This window comes from Polypterus senegalus, chromosome 3 (assembly GCF_016835505.1).
Source record: "Polypterus senegalus isolate Bchr_013 chromosome 3, ASM1683550v1, whole genome shotgun sequence".
In the NCBI taxonomy this organism is placed as follows: Eukaryota; Metazoa; Chordata; class Cladistia; order Polypteriformes; family Polypteridae; genus Polypterus; species Polypterus senegalus.
In genome coordinates this window covers 252,167,868-252,184,974 of record NC_053156.1, presented here as the reverse complement: position 1 = coordinate 252,184,974, position 17,107 = coordinate 252,167,868, and positions in this window count along the sequence as shown.

Here is a 17,107-nt window from a genome sequence, read left to right as displayed (position 1 = left end):
ATAGATAGATAGATAGATAGAGTATGCAGTGTCAAATATTAAAACCAAACTGTCTGAATCTTCAAGTATCTATTTTAAGACAGAAAGATACAGACACAGGGAGGGAAGGAAAATATTTAAATCATTATTCTGGTAAATAATTATTTTCATCATATAAACTAACTTACTGTTAAAGTAAAGTAATATAGGACGAAAGATATCAAACATTTTTTAATCTTTCTGTTACCTGTCTGTGACAGGAACCATGGCTAGTAAATACATAAAAACATATTACAAGTTTTAGCTTTTCACCAGTTTGCAGACTTTGAGCACTTTTATCAAGCTACAAGTAAACTTAATGTTCAACAAAGACACTGGAAACACAGCAGTTGTAAAAAGTGTGCATTACTTTATTTAATTTATTTTTATTTTAAAACAACCTTTTCAAACCGTAAGTGATTTGACATCAAAAACTCATTTGTTTAGGTTTACAGACTTTGATGAATCTTTCTTTAAGTACCTCAAAGAACAGTTTTATTTTCAAAAACGCTGTCTCACTGCTATGTGAAGTGATAGGCAGCAAAATCCAGACACCTGAGGCATAATGTTTTTCAGTCATGATCTGCTACCCAAAAGGAGTTTCATATAAAGACTTAGTTGACCAGTACATTTCAGTTTCAGGTTTTTAATTATTCCTTAATATAAGAAATGCAAAAAAAAAAACAGCAACTCATCATAACCGACATCACTTTTGTCTTCAGTCACAGAGTTACAGATTGCATGCTGTCATTTATGAAGACATTGAAATTCATAAGTATCATTACAGTTTACCATTTATACAACATTATCACCTTCTTATGCTTCACTATCACTAGAACCTGCATCTATTATGCTGTCACTGTCAATATTATAACATGACAAATTGCTTTCTTTTTCTCACACTTTACGTTCCAATAGCATGTATTTACGTCCTCAGTGTCAGCAGCCGCCTTCAACCATTAACTAAAAGTCGCTGTAGATGAGGAAGCTCCAGGATAATGGAGTGCATGCAATTATTGGTGGACAAGTTATTTTAAGACGAACTGTAAAGGTATTAAAAAGGACTGGATTGTCCTGTCTAGCAGCAAGAATATTTCTTTGAAAAACAGAAGAACACATTTTTTCATACATCCTGAGAGATTTCACAGCCCTGGGCTGTAGCCCTGGTTAGTGCATGCATAAATCCAGCTGTGACCATTATAAATATTAGTTGTGTCACTAGGATGTATGCAGACCCTACTATTCATGCACATGATGCTCTGAAATAAAAAGGTTGTACAAATGTAGCAGTGTGAAGAAGACAAGCATATGTGACGGTGCAGGTTTGCTCCCCATGCCCTTTTCTACTGTGAGGGCCTCTTGAACCCAACACCGTCGATAGTTATGACTGGGATGAGCTGAGCAAATGAGGACACCACACAAAGCAAGGGGAAGGTCCAAAGTGCTCAGTGCTTTTATTAAAACTATTCAATAATCAAGGTGACCAAAAAGTGCTGTGCTTCAAAATGTGTCATTAAACAAATTCACTAAAAAGTTGTAAAGTGGAGGTTAAAAACAAATCAAATAAATATTCCTTTAAAAATGAATGAGGTTAAAAACAAGGCAGGAAACAGTCCGTAAAATCATGAGCCCTGGTGCAGTCTTTAAAACCTGGCGTATCCTTGATTACACCCAGTACAGGCCCTTGCAACCAAGGGGGCACCTATTGAGCAGTTCAGCCCACCTCCAGCGCTGCTCCTAGGCTCTGGCCCTTCTAGCCCTTTCTGGCACCACATTGAGCCTCTGACTCCCACTGCCAGGCTTGTGTCTCTGTGGTCCATGGCATCAGAACACCTCTCTCAGCCCCTTCTTCACCTGCAGCTGCACTGCCTTTCTCCAGCAAGTCACCACAAATAAGCAGCGCTTCAGCCACTCGAGCTCTCCAGGTTACTCAGCTGGAGTGGCCATTAGCCCCCAAGTGCCATTCTTATGCTCCGAGGGACTTCGTCCCGACTGTTTGCCTTATCCGCCTTAGTTATGCTCACTTGCACCAGATCTCACCCTCACTCCTCCCCCTTTTCTCCCTCCATCTTTTAACTTCTGGCCTTTTTCCTTTCAGTTCTTTTGATTCTTCCTCCTTCTTGTGCTCAAACTTCCTATTTAAATCGGGGACGTGAAACGGCTGCAGCAATCAGCAACTCCCTACACCAATTAGGATCACAGCCAATCCTGTGCACTAGAACCACTTTTCCCAATATTTCCATGCCTCCCCACACACAAAGATGTGAGTGCAGCAATAATTTAAAAGATGCCAATCAGCCGCGGACCTCACTTTACCACAGCATGGTACTGGCTGTGATTCTTACTATCAACCACTTCAACAGTTGTTAACAGTAGTGTTACATTCCAGCTATAGAGCCAAAAGAAACTTAAATAGTGTTGGGGTAAAAAAGTGTTTCAAAGAAGGCATATAATGATTGGTTTGTTCAGTGGTCAGATGTATACCATTTACAGTCAGTTTGAAAAAAAGAGTTGCTCCATTTAAGTATGTTAAAGTGTTTCTACACATAAATGAGCATCCACCCTGAGCTGCCTGTCACTAGCATTCATTTATTTCACTGCTTGTTTAACGACAAGTTCTATGTATTTACCATAAAGATATTTATGAATTTTTAATTTTTGGCTGAGTTTCAATTACACATCAACATATTGTTCTCAATAGCCCCAGTCACATCTGTTTGCACTAAACATTACTATCATTGTGGAGTTGCATCCTTAGGCAAAACAAACAGCTTAAGAAAAATTGCTTCTTTGCAACGGTCCCATGTGATGGAGTAAGGGATGCTTCTTGAGACAGCTGAATGCCAGAGGTGGAGCACCACATAAGATTTTGATTATACTCAGTGATGCACATCATCTGCATACAACCATTGTTAGTGCTATAGTATAATGCCTAAGGCAGGTAACCAGATTTACTGTACCTTTGATAGAGCCTTGTCATTAAGCTTTAGGAATGGTGCCATCAGTGATGCTTCATATCAACTTTCAATTTTACTGTCACCTCAGGCAGCAAAATCACAAAACAATCAAAGTATTGTGATTACATGAATGACAAGAATGACATGACCTCAAATTTAAAAAGAAAAAACTGTTTATGCTGTTTTATCTCATTGATGAAGATCATACTTTCCCTTTTGAGAAAATGCAGATACAGCATGACCCTCTGACAAATCACACATGCAGGTTCTTTTAAAATTTTATAATCATAAAAGTTATTTGTCTTTTATGATTAAACATAATGCTCAAATAAATGAATATTTAATGTATTAATCTTGTTACAGGCTTGTTGGGGTGTCTCATTGGAAAACTATAACTTATCTATTTTATATTTGTGATATAATTTATGGACTGCTTTTCTAAAAGTTATGAAAATATAGGCATACATTTTTTTATTTTTATTATATATTATATATTATATATTTTATTATAATCTCGCTGCCTCTTTGTGTAATTCCTGTACATACAGAGAGACTATTTTATTAAATAAACCTACCACTTGCACTCAACTTACTGCAAATCAGTGGTGGTCATTGGAATCAATGCATCAGGTGCAGAATCCCTGGACCAGGCACCACCCATTCAAAAGGAACTGTTTTGTGTCAGATAATTCCATTATGGTATGAGTAGCTGACAAAACATAGTTCCATTTGTGTCGGCAAAAAGTTGCAAGATGTATCTGCAGTAGGCCAAGGAATGCAACACTACTTTTCACCTCCATCACGGTGCACCTCTTCACCCAGTGATCCTTTGCCTTTTCGTTCATACCTTAGCCTGTTTTTCTTCAGCACAACACCTATCACATCCATATTAGGTCTGTCTCTTAGCTTAGTATTTATTTATTATTATTCCATGACAAATTACCTGATCATTTATATATCTGTTCATTCAAGAGTTGCTTCATGTTATACCTTCATTGATCATGTCTCACCTCCATGGAGAATACTAATACGTCAGCTTCCATAAATTTTGCCTTCAATGGCAGAGATGCTCCTTTAAAAGTCAGAATGGGGGAGAGGTCTCAGAAATTATTCCATTCACTTTTCTGCCATTGCTGTGCTCACACCTACTGTTTATGTGCTTAACATGTCAAATACATTTTCGAACTTGCCTGCTTTCGCCAAAATAACCTCATTGTAGATATCTATATTTACACTTACTACTTCAACATTCTGTACCGCTCTTACACACCTTTTCCAAATAAAGGTCATACTTGCTGCCTAAAGATTGCCCTTAACGCCACAACCTTTGTATGCACTTACTTGTACGTGTGTTGGACTGAGTTTCTCCCAACACATTTACCACACATACTGCACGCCTATGCACTATGCAATTCCTGCCCCTTCGCCATCACCTTCATATTTCCCGCATTTACCTTGAGCCCTTTCTAGTTTCCCAGCTCAGTATCTTCTTTTTCAATTCTGCCTCACTTTTTGCCATCAATACAAGCTAATTGGTGTACAACAGCCCCCATGGCAAGTGAAGGAATGTAATCAGAACATGTCTGTTGTGATGTGGGCCCATGCTTGGCCTATATAACACCTGAGATGCCTCAGTAGTATTGCAGAGGCATTAGTTCATGGGCTTGTTTTTTGGGTCTCTTTCTTGGATTCTTTTTGTATTTTTTGATCTATGCAAGAGTTTATTTTAATTTTTGTAGCTTTGGACTCTTCTCTTCTTGGTTTCACTCTGGGAATTACAATTTAGAGATGTTTGCCTTTAGATTACTTCCTTAAAGAGATATTTTTAAATTGTTTTTACTGTTTATGAAAACACCTTTTATGTATTTATTTATTTTTTTAATAAATTTATTATTGTAAGAAACATTGTGTTTTGTTCTTTTGCCCCAGTTTGTCCCAGTGTCTAGTACACTTCCCCGGCTTAACAAGTGTAAGCTTGATCGTGTTTAAGAGGGCAGGCCATAAGTCTACTAGTGTTAGTTTGGGTTTATCCTATTCCTTATATTTACTTACGGTATTACTGTTATTTTTATAATTTTTGCACTATTATTGTTAAGTTGTAGGGTTAAATTTAATTTATACATTTATTTATTATATACTAGCTGTGTAAGCTTGTGCTGTAAAAAGCCTGGGCTCCTAGAAACCATGGATTCTGGCACATTAATCAATCAGTTGCATCGGTTATGCATTAGCAGCTAAGCAAGGTTCTCTTTCCTCTGCGGTTTCGTTTTTCCAACATTCTCATCTCCACTGTTAATCAGCAGCTAAGTGAATTTCTCTCTCCACAGAGGTTTCATTTTGCTGATGTGCTTGCCTTGCTTGTGTATTAGTGACTAAGCAAGTTTCTCTTTTCTCGGCTGTTTCACTATGGCGACAGTCGGATTCTTTGAGCTTCATGCTGTAGCCTTGCATTTCAAGACTTACGACCACTTTGATGTCACACCTGCTGTGTTTTTCCTCTGGCTTTATATATCAGCCAGAAACAAGGATTTAGCAGTGATGTATTAACTGTGGTTGGGAGTCTCTATAGGTATTGCTTTTTATGATTTTTCTGTTTGCTTGTTTATTGGATTTGTCCAAGTATTTGTGTATTTTTGTTTGTTTCCTTTCTGAGTGACTTCTAGGAAATTCTCTTTTTGTTCTTTTGAACATTTCTATTATTTTTTTCTATTTTTGGAATAAATTCCTTCATTTATAAATAATTTTTGTGGTACTTGTCTGTTCTAGCCAGAGTTTTCTATGTTTTCTCTCCCTTGACAGGTGCCATTGAAAACTTTGAGACATTACACATTAAAAGCCAGGTTCACCACTTTTGGTCCTCCTATGCCAAAGTCTGTAGGTAGCAGATGAGAGACTATCTGGATTGGAATGAGCCTCTTCTGTGCTGGTCATTGAAAGTCCTAGACTAATTTAGGGTCTTTGGGAGGTCTACACACATCCTTTTTGCTAATTTGGAGATTCAATGCTTGGCTTACTTATTGGTCTGAAGTCTTTCTAGCGTTTTGTGAGTCTGGACAATCATAACATGTTAGTGCTTCAACTTAATTTGACATCACCACAGACTCTAACCATTTGAATCTACAATACCACAGTTTTTTCAGTTTTTATGGAAATGAATGCAGTTTAATGCCTTAATGTTTCATGAAAGCAAGGCATAGAATAAATAAACAGTGTCAAATAAAATAATAAGTTAAGGAATCATTAAGTGTACAAAAGTTTATTCAGATTTTTGGCTTGTCAAAGTAACCACCTTTTGCAGATATAATTGCCAAACTGTGGTAACCCTTTTCTTTCAAAATTCAAGTTACTCTGTGCAAATCAGCAACCCTGCCTCTAGCAAAAGAACCCCAGACCACTACCTTCTGCACATTTGACAGTTGGTGTCACACACTGAGGAACCATCTTTTTGCTCACACGATGGTGTACCAACTGAAGGTTTCAAATTTTGATCCACTGGTCCGTAAGACTTTCTTCCAGTCTGCAGTAGTCCACAGCTGGTATTCTAAAACTCGTATTTTGTCCTTTAAGGAATGGCTTTCTTACTGCCGCTCTCCCTGTCAAACCTGCAGCACAAATTCCCCTCTTTACAGTAGAAACTGAGACTTGCTTTTTTTGACCATTGTTAAGCTGTGCTTGAAGCTGTTGTGCTGTGAGTTGCCAATCACACAAGCTGGTGACCCTCAAAAACCTCCTATTGGGTTATTCTGGCAGTTTACCACTTACCTTTTCACCACTTCAACTGATTAAATTTGAAGAAAAACTGGAGAAACTCAGGTGTTCTAAAATCTTTGACTGCTAGTGTAGTTATCTCAAGGCTTTCCTCACCACCACTCACAATATGCTGTCAAACACCTTCTCTAGGTCTGTAATGCATATTGCAGCTTTATCCCCTTTGACTGATGGCTCTTTTGCTTTTACATGGGAACAAAAACTGCACCCTGTTATACCCTTCCCAGATATGAAACCAAACTGCATTTCACCTTGCAGATTTCTAATGCTCTTTAAAAACATTTATGTCTTCTCATTGGAGTAGTACTGCTGGAATAAGTTGCCATTTGTCTTAGCCACTGTAGCACATTTCTGCATATACTGTATGCCTTTGGATCTTTGGAGTTTTATATATTGCAGCTGAGCAGACATTAAAGTTAAACCATCTTCTAAGAAATTCCAAGATAATGTGCACCTCTGGGACCCTTCAGAGATTTCCTGTCAGTCCGGAGCTTGACAGGTATAAAGGTAAAGACTTCATGTGCAGCTATTCTTATTAAGGTGCTATAAACTACTCTATTTTCATATGCAGATAGAAACTGCATGATTGTAAATATATTTAGTACAGCTAACATTGGATCATCTCGAGATATTCCTGTCCTGATCTGCAGTAGTCAAGTATTATAATCCATACAAACTTTATTAAACTACCTTTAAAAGTGAAATTTAACAAATAGAATTATTTTAAAAAGGCATATGAATAATGCTTAATATTGGTAGTCTTGAGAAGTGAAGGCTGTCAAGGGTGAATTCACATATACAATGTATGTACTAGTTTAGTTTCATAATACATTTTGTCAATTTGTGACATGAAAATACTTTGGTGCGCTTGCAGTGTTGATAAGATTATTATATGCCAAATTTGTCATTTTAAGTAGTTTTAAAGAATAAAAGGTAAAGATTTCAAAAATTTCTAAATCTGTCTGAATTTCTTGATCAAGAAGAGAAATAATTCCAATAAGGTTTAAAGGAAATAAGGACTGCAACTTGTATGATCATAAAAAAAGCTGGAACACTATAATATATATTTTATTTTCACATACAGATCTGTAATGAAACTCCTAACAGCAGCAGATAATGAAGTAATAAATGCCAAACTCTTCTGGTATTGGTAGTCAGCTTGGGCAAAAAGCAGGTTAAAAATGGTAGCAGAAAAGTAATTTACCTTATAGAAAATATAACAGCAGTGTTAGTAATTGAGCTGAAAGATAAAAATCATCAGAGTAATTTTAATTTCTAGTGAATCAGTCTTTCAGAACTGTGGGTGAATCAGTCTTTCAGAACTGTGGCTTGTTATTTTTTGTGCCATATTGAATTTAGCTTCATATTTTATGTTTCAATTTTAAAAAATAACATTAAAGACTTGATAACATAATTGTTAATAGGCATCTTTGGAGTGTTATATCATTCACCACCCACCTATCAACAAAATTCCTGTAGGGCCTAATAATAGTAGTGAGCCAAAGAGCTGCCTGCGTGTACCGTAGAAATAATAGAATGACACACCAAGGTCTGAATCCGAAAAGGAAAATCTCCTCAAATGGTCAAGACCTGTCTGCAGAGGACATTACTACCTGGAGAAGTTTGCAAGAAAACAGCTCCGCAATCTCTACATCAGACACATCTCCAGGCTGCTATAGTCCATCTGCTTGTGTGTGTGGTCACCAGCAAGCTGGTGTATAAGGGGCATACAAGTAGCCTCTGAGGCAAGACGGGGCAGGCAAAGGGACGAAGCAGGTAGCAGATGCCAGCAAAGTGCTCACTAAGTGCCGTGTCTGTGAACGCTGCCCTCGCAGTTACTTTTTAACCGGCTCCTCTGGTAGTTTTGTCCCTTCAGGCAGTTGAGAAATTGTACAAGGTACAACAATGGTTAGTACAACAGTGGTGTGCCTTGGGATGTTTTTGGTTACAAAAAGTGTGCCACCACAGGGAGAAGGTTGGGAAACACTGGTATAGTGGGTTGTAATGCTACCTCATGAATCCAATGTCCTGGGTTCAAGTCCTGTGCTAGGATGTTGTCCAATTATCTGCGCAGGCTTTCCTTTAGAAATGGTTTTCTGCCATCATCAGCAAAGATGTAGAAGTTAGGCTTATTGGTTGTTCCAAACTGGCACTGTGATAGACTGTTACCTTGTCTTGGTGACCCTGGATCTATTAAGAGCATTTAAAAATATTATGTTATATAGTTCTTCAAAGTTATGATCATACTGGTATTTTGGAAATTATTTTTAGAAAACTCTCTTCTCATATAATGTTTATAAGAAGCAATAAATTTAAATTTAAGTTAATCAAATCTACAACTATGCTATGAGGCAGTTGTAAATAGTGCAAAAACAGTAAAAGTTCAAATTTAACTCTAAGTTAATTTAATATTTATGAAACCATGTTGTTAATGTTATCTATAAAAATAAAATTTGCAGGCTATTTCCATTTGGATGTCTTTTTGTTCGCTATGCAGGCAAAAACAGCTCAACTGATTTTCACAAAACTTAGCATGTTCTTTACCATTTGCTCACTATAAAATATAGGCTATATGTCGTATTAGGAAGAGGGGCAATAATAGGAGGGGAGCAACTTGAAAAACGGTGCTATTACAGGAATTTCAATTTCCATCAGGGAGCAGAAGTGTGAACGGACAAGGATGTCATCTCATCAGCATACAGAAAGTTTTGAAGTGGCCAAAGCAGAAGGTACACGCAGCATTTTCTTCTCAATTAATTTCCCACTGTCTGAAAGGATTACAGCTTTTGTCTAAGAGTACGTCTTTTTGTCTCTTTGTAGATTGCATTTATTTATTCCCAAGCAATGATGGGTACTTCAGCTAGTACTATTATATATGCTATTCTTTTCTTTATTATAACATACTTTTATAGTTTAAAGTATTTGCTGCATATATTTTTTCATTGTACTGTATTAATTTGAACTACTGTGTTTTAATATGTGCTTATTTTATTAAGTTCTTCATTTACTTTTATTTATTTAATTTCCTAGTCTGAGATACAGTAGTTATTGGTAGCTACTTCAGGAACACACATTGTCCTCAGTTGCATACACACCCTGTCTGCTAAGGCCATGTGTCAAACAGCTAATAGTCATATTTAAGATGGACTTTGGAAAAAGATGATGTTCAATAAAATTCTTAAAACTAAACAACACTGTTTGGAAAGAACTCAAACTCATTAAAACATTAAATAAATCTCAGTGTTTAAGTGGTGAAAGACTAAAATACATCTGCAAGCATAAAATTAAAATTCACAACCAGTGATACAATTGTTTTTCCTTGATTGAACTTTCTTCTCTTTATAATAATATCCATCCATCCATTATCCAACCCGCTACATCCCAACTACAGGGTCACGGGGGTCTGCCACAGGGGTCTGCTGGAGCCAATCCCAGCCAACACCGGGCGCAAGGCAGGAAACAAACCCCGGGCAGGGCACCAGCCCACCACAGTTTATAATAATATTCTCCTCATAAATATGTCATCATTTTAAAATGTAACAATTTTATGTAAACAGTGGTATTTAAAATATTACTAAAATAATCTGGATTTCAGCAAGAGAAAACACGCTTTTATTATGCAATCTGGGCTGTACACAGAAATTATGACTGACATTGAATTCTATTTACTTTAATATAAAACAGCTACTGTTGAGTAGGGTCAAAAATAGATACACATACATATCAGACTTAGACATTATGCTCCTCTATAGCAAAATTTTGGACACATACTTTGTCTGTTAGACTGGCACTTACTGTTATAAACAGCAGAAATAAAATCATGCTACTGACTACTAGAAAGATGATACTGTGGATACGGTATCACAAAAATGTTAAGGTCACATATTTATTTTATTGAGCTATTATTAACTTTAAAAAGCAAGTGCAAAATGTAACATGTAATCAAATCAAAAATATAAAGTACAAATATATCATTAGCAGAAAGCTGCATGTAAAGTACTGTATATAAAATGTGCTGCTTGTTTTCTTCTTAGTCCATGATTTCCACACTTTGATGATATGGTTATTGTATTATTTTTTTTCAGCTATACCTTTTTGTAATTTTAATGATGTAGTTGTCTCCGGATGTTTGTTCAGTGCCACACACATAAGAAAGGAGTCTCTTCCAGTACATTGACTGATTTCATGGCTACACGCAGAAGGGAAGGGACGTTTCAAAGTCAATGACGCATTTTCCATTTCCATTCTTAGTTCAGAAGAGAACCTTTCAGATGAAGGAGACTAGTAATGTCTCTTCCATCCCAACTGCAGTTCTATCTCTTCATCGTTTAAAACACCAGGGAAACAGAAAGTCAGCATCAATAAAAGGAAACCAAGTGTCTACAGATTTTTTCACCAACCTTTGACAATGCCAATGAAATATGAGTTCCCTGCCTGGTCCCAAACAGTTTTATGTCTATTTCTCTTACTCTGTTATCCTTATAGCATCTATATATTCAGTTTAGTACTACTCCTTGGCATGCTTTGAATTTGCATTTTTCAGGTAAATTTTCCTACGCTTCTCAGGTCAGACCAGTAAAGGAGGATTAACTATGATGGCAATTATTCCAATGTACAAGAGCACAAAGTCTTTTAAATTCTGTCACAAAAAATTAAAACAATGGTCACTTGAAAGGGCCTTCTCTTTCAAACCCCAAGGGGGAACAGTAACGTTCATGGTGCACAAGCACAAATGTTTAAAGACAAGCCAAAACACTGAATGGTCCATGGTGCTGACCAAGCAGGCTTGAAAAACTCTGAAATTCCAAAAAAAAAAAAAAAAAAACTTTTCTAAATAAGAAATTGCTGTGAGCATATAATAGAAATGTAAATATATATATATATATATATATATATGTACAGGTATATACAGTATGTATATATATATATATATATATATATATATATATATATATAGCGACCGCAGTCAGCTGCCGGAGTGATGCATTGTGGGAAGGTTGTACGATCACTGCTTTTTATAATGTTTCCTGTTGTATTTATTAATGTCTTAACTTGTAAATAATTGTTGTGTTTGTGTTCAATTAGTTGGGTGGGTTTGGGTCATCGCCGTCCGGGGTTATTTATTTTGTAAAAAGTACCGGTTATGTGAAATGTGTCTTCGTGCATGACCTTGACCATGGCAGTGCAATAATGTCGAGCTTTGTTTACTGGCTATCTGTGAATAAAGAGATACAACAGGACAGAGCTGTTATTCATTGCTAAGATTTTATCTAAGCAATTAATGCCGAGACACTCGGAGTCGTGCGGTGTATGGGACACGAGTGCTCGTTACTTGAGAAGCTGGGTACAGCTGCGTGCTGCCGAGACACTCGTAGTTGTGCGGTGTATGGGACACGAGTGCTCGTTACTTAAAGAGCTGGGTACAGCTGCGTGTTTAACGCTGGCAATCCGCTAGCCGACAGCTTGGGAAAGGTGCACGGCAGCAATCGGCTTTAAAAACTTCAAGACTCGACCCCAGGTCGCTACAATATATATATATATCTCTCTCAAGACATTAGAGGGCAGGTTGCTAGAGCACCACGGATCCCCGCTGGGCATGTCAGGACTTGCAGTTTGGAACAGCCCTGTTGGGATCCGTGGGTGCCGCCAGGGGGTTTTGCAGATGCCTCATGGGTCCCCGGAGGAACCTCTTCTGCCACACCCGGTTCAACCAGAAGAAAGTCGAGAAACACTTGGAGCACTTCTGGGTGTGCTATAAAAGGAGCCGTCTCACCACCAATCAAATAGCCAGAATCAGGTGGTGGAGGAAAACACTTGTGATGAGGAGAGGAAGCAAAGTTGATAGAGAGAGAAAGAGGGAGAAGAATAAAAGACTGTTTATTTATATTTGGTGCTGTGTACTGTGTTGTGAAGTGGGGAGCAAGAGAAAGATGCTTCCCCACTGAAGAATAAAGGTGTACTGTTTTGAACTTGTGTCACAGTCTGTGTCGGGGTTTGGGGAGCGGTAAATCCCCTGGAGGACCACAATATATATATCTTGCAACTACTACGCTGACTTTGTTAAGTAAACATTTTAACAATGTGTTACATTATTGACATAAATTTACCACTTATTTGAAATTTGCATCCTAGTGCCATCTGCTAATAATAACAGGGCATGGCCCCACTTACCCCTAATGTAGAGACTCAACTGGCAATAAATACAAACTGAGGCAAGCACAACATTTCACTATGGGTAGCTGGAATGAGATGAACATGTCAGGCCGGATTAGCACAGAATGATGAGACAATCAAGTAATGATGACTACAGTATTGAAAAAAATAAAGCAGTGAAAAATATACTGCTTGTAATCTTTTACAGTTCACTTGATATTTTTAAAATGATCAGATTTCTGTAATATGCTTTGTTCCTACAAAAGAAGAAAACCAAATGAGTTTATTACATTAATTTGTTAAACAATTTGTACAGTGGAAGTTTTCTAAATAATTACAGTGTTTTCATTGTAAAATATTATTATTGCAGCATTTATTTGCATAAAAAACAACATCATAAAGCAGTTTGTAAATCAGTTACATGCAGCTGGTATAATCATCTCTCTAGTGTAGATGCAGTGAAATTTAGTCAGGGAATGATTGCTAACATCTGCTCTTTAAGCAGTGCCCCAAGAAAAGAAATCCTGCACTTCTCTTTTTTCCTCCATAATGAATATAATTAGTAATAATTTGTTGTTTTTATGGAATGGAGAAACTCAAATGTATAGTACAAGATTAACTGACATTAATTCAATTTTTGCTAACCTTTACGTTTCACATTGAAATAATGGTGGGTAAAAAGTTCAAACCTAAACCTGAAGAATACAGATTAATTTTAAGAAGATTCAGAAACCTCTTGTATCAGAAAGAAAGTCTCCTTTCTCTCTAGAAGTAACTGTGATTCAAAAGGAGCAATGAAATATGCTTTATTTTCTGAGCACAAAGGAAGTTGTATTTGGATAATCTAAAAGCAATACATAACGCATTACAGCCTAGATGAAAGAGGTACTTCAAGTTTACAGCCACATAAACAAAGTGCATACTGTTGAAAACAGTTGGACTAGCAAAAATGAATCATTTCAAGAGATGTAGTAAGTGGTGAAATGAATTTAATTTAAACTTAAGTGTTATTATTAAACATTAATTGCATAATTTTTTTTTATTAATTTTATTACAATCCATACAAAGCAATCAAGTTTTTACAAAAGAAAAATTAGTTAAGAACAGATCGATCCCCACCCCTGAGAGAGAGAGCAAGCCAAATGGGGTTAAATTTAAGGCTTGTAAACATACCTAAATTAATAAATTGTCTGTGCTTTATGAACTTATTTTAAAATATTACTGATTAGATCCTGCCATGTATTGAAAAAGTCTGTACGGATCCTCTAACTGAGTATTTGATTTTTCCAATTTCAAATAATATAACACATCGGTTTCCCACTGCCTTAAAAGATGGAGAGTTTGGGTTCTTCCAGTTTATCAGAATAAGTCTGCGTGCCAAAAGTGTAGTGAATGCAACAGAATTTGTTTGTCTTTCTCCACTTTAAGCCCCTCTGGAAGAACCCCAAATACAGCTGTTAATGGGTTAGGAGGAATTGTGAGTCCACGGCTATCTGAAAGGTAATTAAAAATTTTTGTCCAGAATAATGTTAATTTGGTGCAGGCCCAGAACATGTGACCCAGTGAGGCTGGGACTTGGTTGCAACATTTGCAGGTTGGATCATGCCCTGGAAACATTTTGGAGAGTTTTATTCGAGACAGATGTGCTTGAGATATAATTTTGAGTTGTATAATTGTATGCTTTGCATATGGAGCTTGAGTGAATTCTCTGCATTGCTACTTTCCACTCCTTTTCTGATATATTAATTAAGAGATCTTTTTCCCAGTGTCCTCTTGGATCTTTGAAAGGAAGGGATTGTAAAATGATTTTACATATTGTAGAGATGGAGTCTAAGTCCTTGAGATTGAGCAATATTTTTCCAGCATGGATGAGGGTGCAAGATGAGGAAAATCTGGAAGGTTCTGTTTAACAAAGTTCCTGATTTGAAGATAGTGAAAGAAATGTGTAGCTGGAATGTTAAATTTGGAATGTAATTGTTCATAGGATGCAAAGACGTTGTCTATATAAAGATCTCTAAGCAAGTTAATTCCTAAATTTTTCCAGATATTAAAACTGCATATGTTTGTGAAGGATGAAAGAGGTGGTTCTCTTGCAGAGGTGCCACAGATAGAAGCTTCTCCATCTTAAAATGCTTTCTACATTGGTTCCAGATTCTAAGTGAGTGGGTTATTAGTATATTGCCGATAAAGTGTGTTTATTGGAGCGCAGAGCAAGGAATACAAAGAAGTACTGCAGGATTTTACTTCTATTGCGGTCCAAGCCTGTGTATGTTCTTCTATTTGTGTCCAGGTTCTTATCGCCTGTATATTTGCTGCCCAGTAATAAAACTGGAAGTTAGGTAGAGCCATGCCGCCTTCTGCCTTTTGTCTTTGTAGGGTCGCTCTTTTGATGCGTGGATGTTTTGAATTCCAAATAAATGAGGTTATTGTTGAATCTAATTGCTTAAAGAATGATTTATTAATGTATATTGGATGTTTTGAAATAAAAAGGAGCTTAGGAAGAATATTCATCTTAACAGTGTTAATTCTTCCAGCTAGTGTGAGATGAAGGGTTGACCATCTATGCAAGTCTTGTTTAATTTTTTCCATGCAGACGCGAAATTTTGTTGATAAGAGCTTTATGTTTACTTGTGATGTTTACCCCTAGGTATTTAAACTGTTCTGCAATGATAAAAGGTAGGGTGTCTAATCTAATATTATATGCTTGAGAATTCACTGGAAAGAGTACACTTTTATTCAGATTAATTCTGAGACCAGAGATCTTTTGAAATTCTGTGAGTGCTGCTAAGACTGCAGGCACAGAATTTTCTGGGTCCGATATATACAGTACCATGTCATCTGCATATAATGAGATTTTCTGTTCCAGTCCTTCTCTGCTAATCCCCTTTATCTGATCAGTATTTCGACAATGTATTGCCAGTGGTTCAATGGCAATGCAAACAGCAGCGGTGACAAGGGCATCCTTGTCTAGTGCCACGTTCTAGTTTAAAGTAGTCTGAGCAAATGTTATTGATGCAAACTGAAGCTTCTGGGTTAGTATACAGTAATTTAATCCATGCACAAATGTTGGGCCAAACCCAAACTTCTCCAATGTAGTAAAAGGTATTTCCATTCAATCATGTGAATGCTTTTTCTGCATCCAATGATAATAATATTTCTGGGGTGTTTGATTTAGTTGGTGAGTATATTACATTAAACAGGCGTCGAAGATTTGAAGATAAGTGCCCCCCTAATAAATCCAGTTTGGTCTTGTGATATTACGAGGGAGCACTTTCTCCATCCTTCTAGCTATGATTTTAGAGAGTATTTTAACGTCGTTATTCAGAAGTGAAATTGGTCTGTATGATGCACATTGTAATAAGTCCTTATTTTGTTTTGGAAAACAGTGATTAGTGCTTGGCGAAAGGTTTGTGGAAGAGATTGGTTATCTCTGGCTTCTGTAAATGTTGCTAATAGGAGGGAGCTAGCTGAGCGGAGAATTTCTTGTAAAACTCTGCAGGGTAGCCATCAGGGCCTGCTGCTTTCCCGCCTTGGAGTGACTTTATAGCATCTAGTAATTCTGATAATGCCAGAGGTTTATCAAGTTCCTCCACACTAAAAGCGTCTATTTGTGGTATCTGTAATGTATCCAGAAATGCATTAGATTGTGTATTGTCTTCTTTAAACTCAGTAGTATATAGGGATTTATAGTAGTCTCTGAAAGTGTGCATTATATTTTTGTGTTCATGATTTTATCTCCGTTAGTGTTAGTGATTACGAGATTGCGTTGCACTTCTTGCTTGTGAATTTGTTGAGCTAAAAGCTTATTAGCTTTCTCTCCATGTTCATAGTAATGATGTCTGGATTTGTAAATTAGTTGTTCAGTTTCTTTAGTTGTCAAGAGGTTTAATTCTGAATGTAGAGCCTGCCTCCTCCTATGTAGAGTCTCGCTTGGTAGTCTGGCATGTTCTTCATCTATTTTAGTAATTTCGCTTTTTATCTCTGCTACTTTCTTGGCTTCGGATTTATTTCTGTGGGAAAGATATGAGATAATCTGTCCTCTTAAGAAGGCCTTAAGAGTTTCCCAGAGTATTCCTGCAGAGATCTCGGGGATGTATTTGTCTCTAGAAAGAATTTGATTTGTTTGGATATAAATTCAGTACAATTCTCGTCAGCTAATAGAAGCGGGTTTAGGCGCCATCTGGGGGGTGAGTGTATGAGGCTTAGTAATT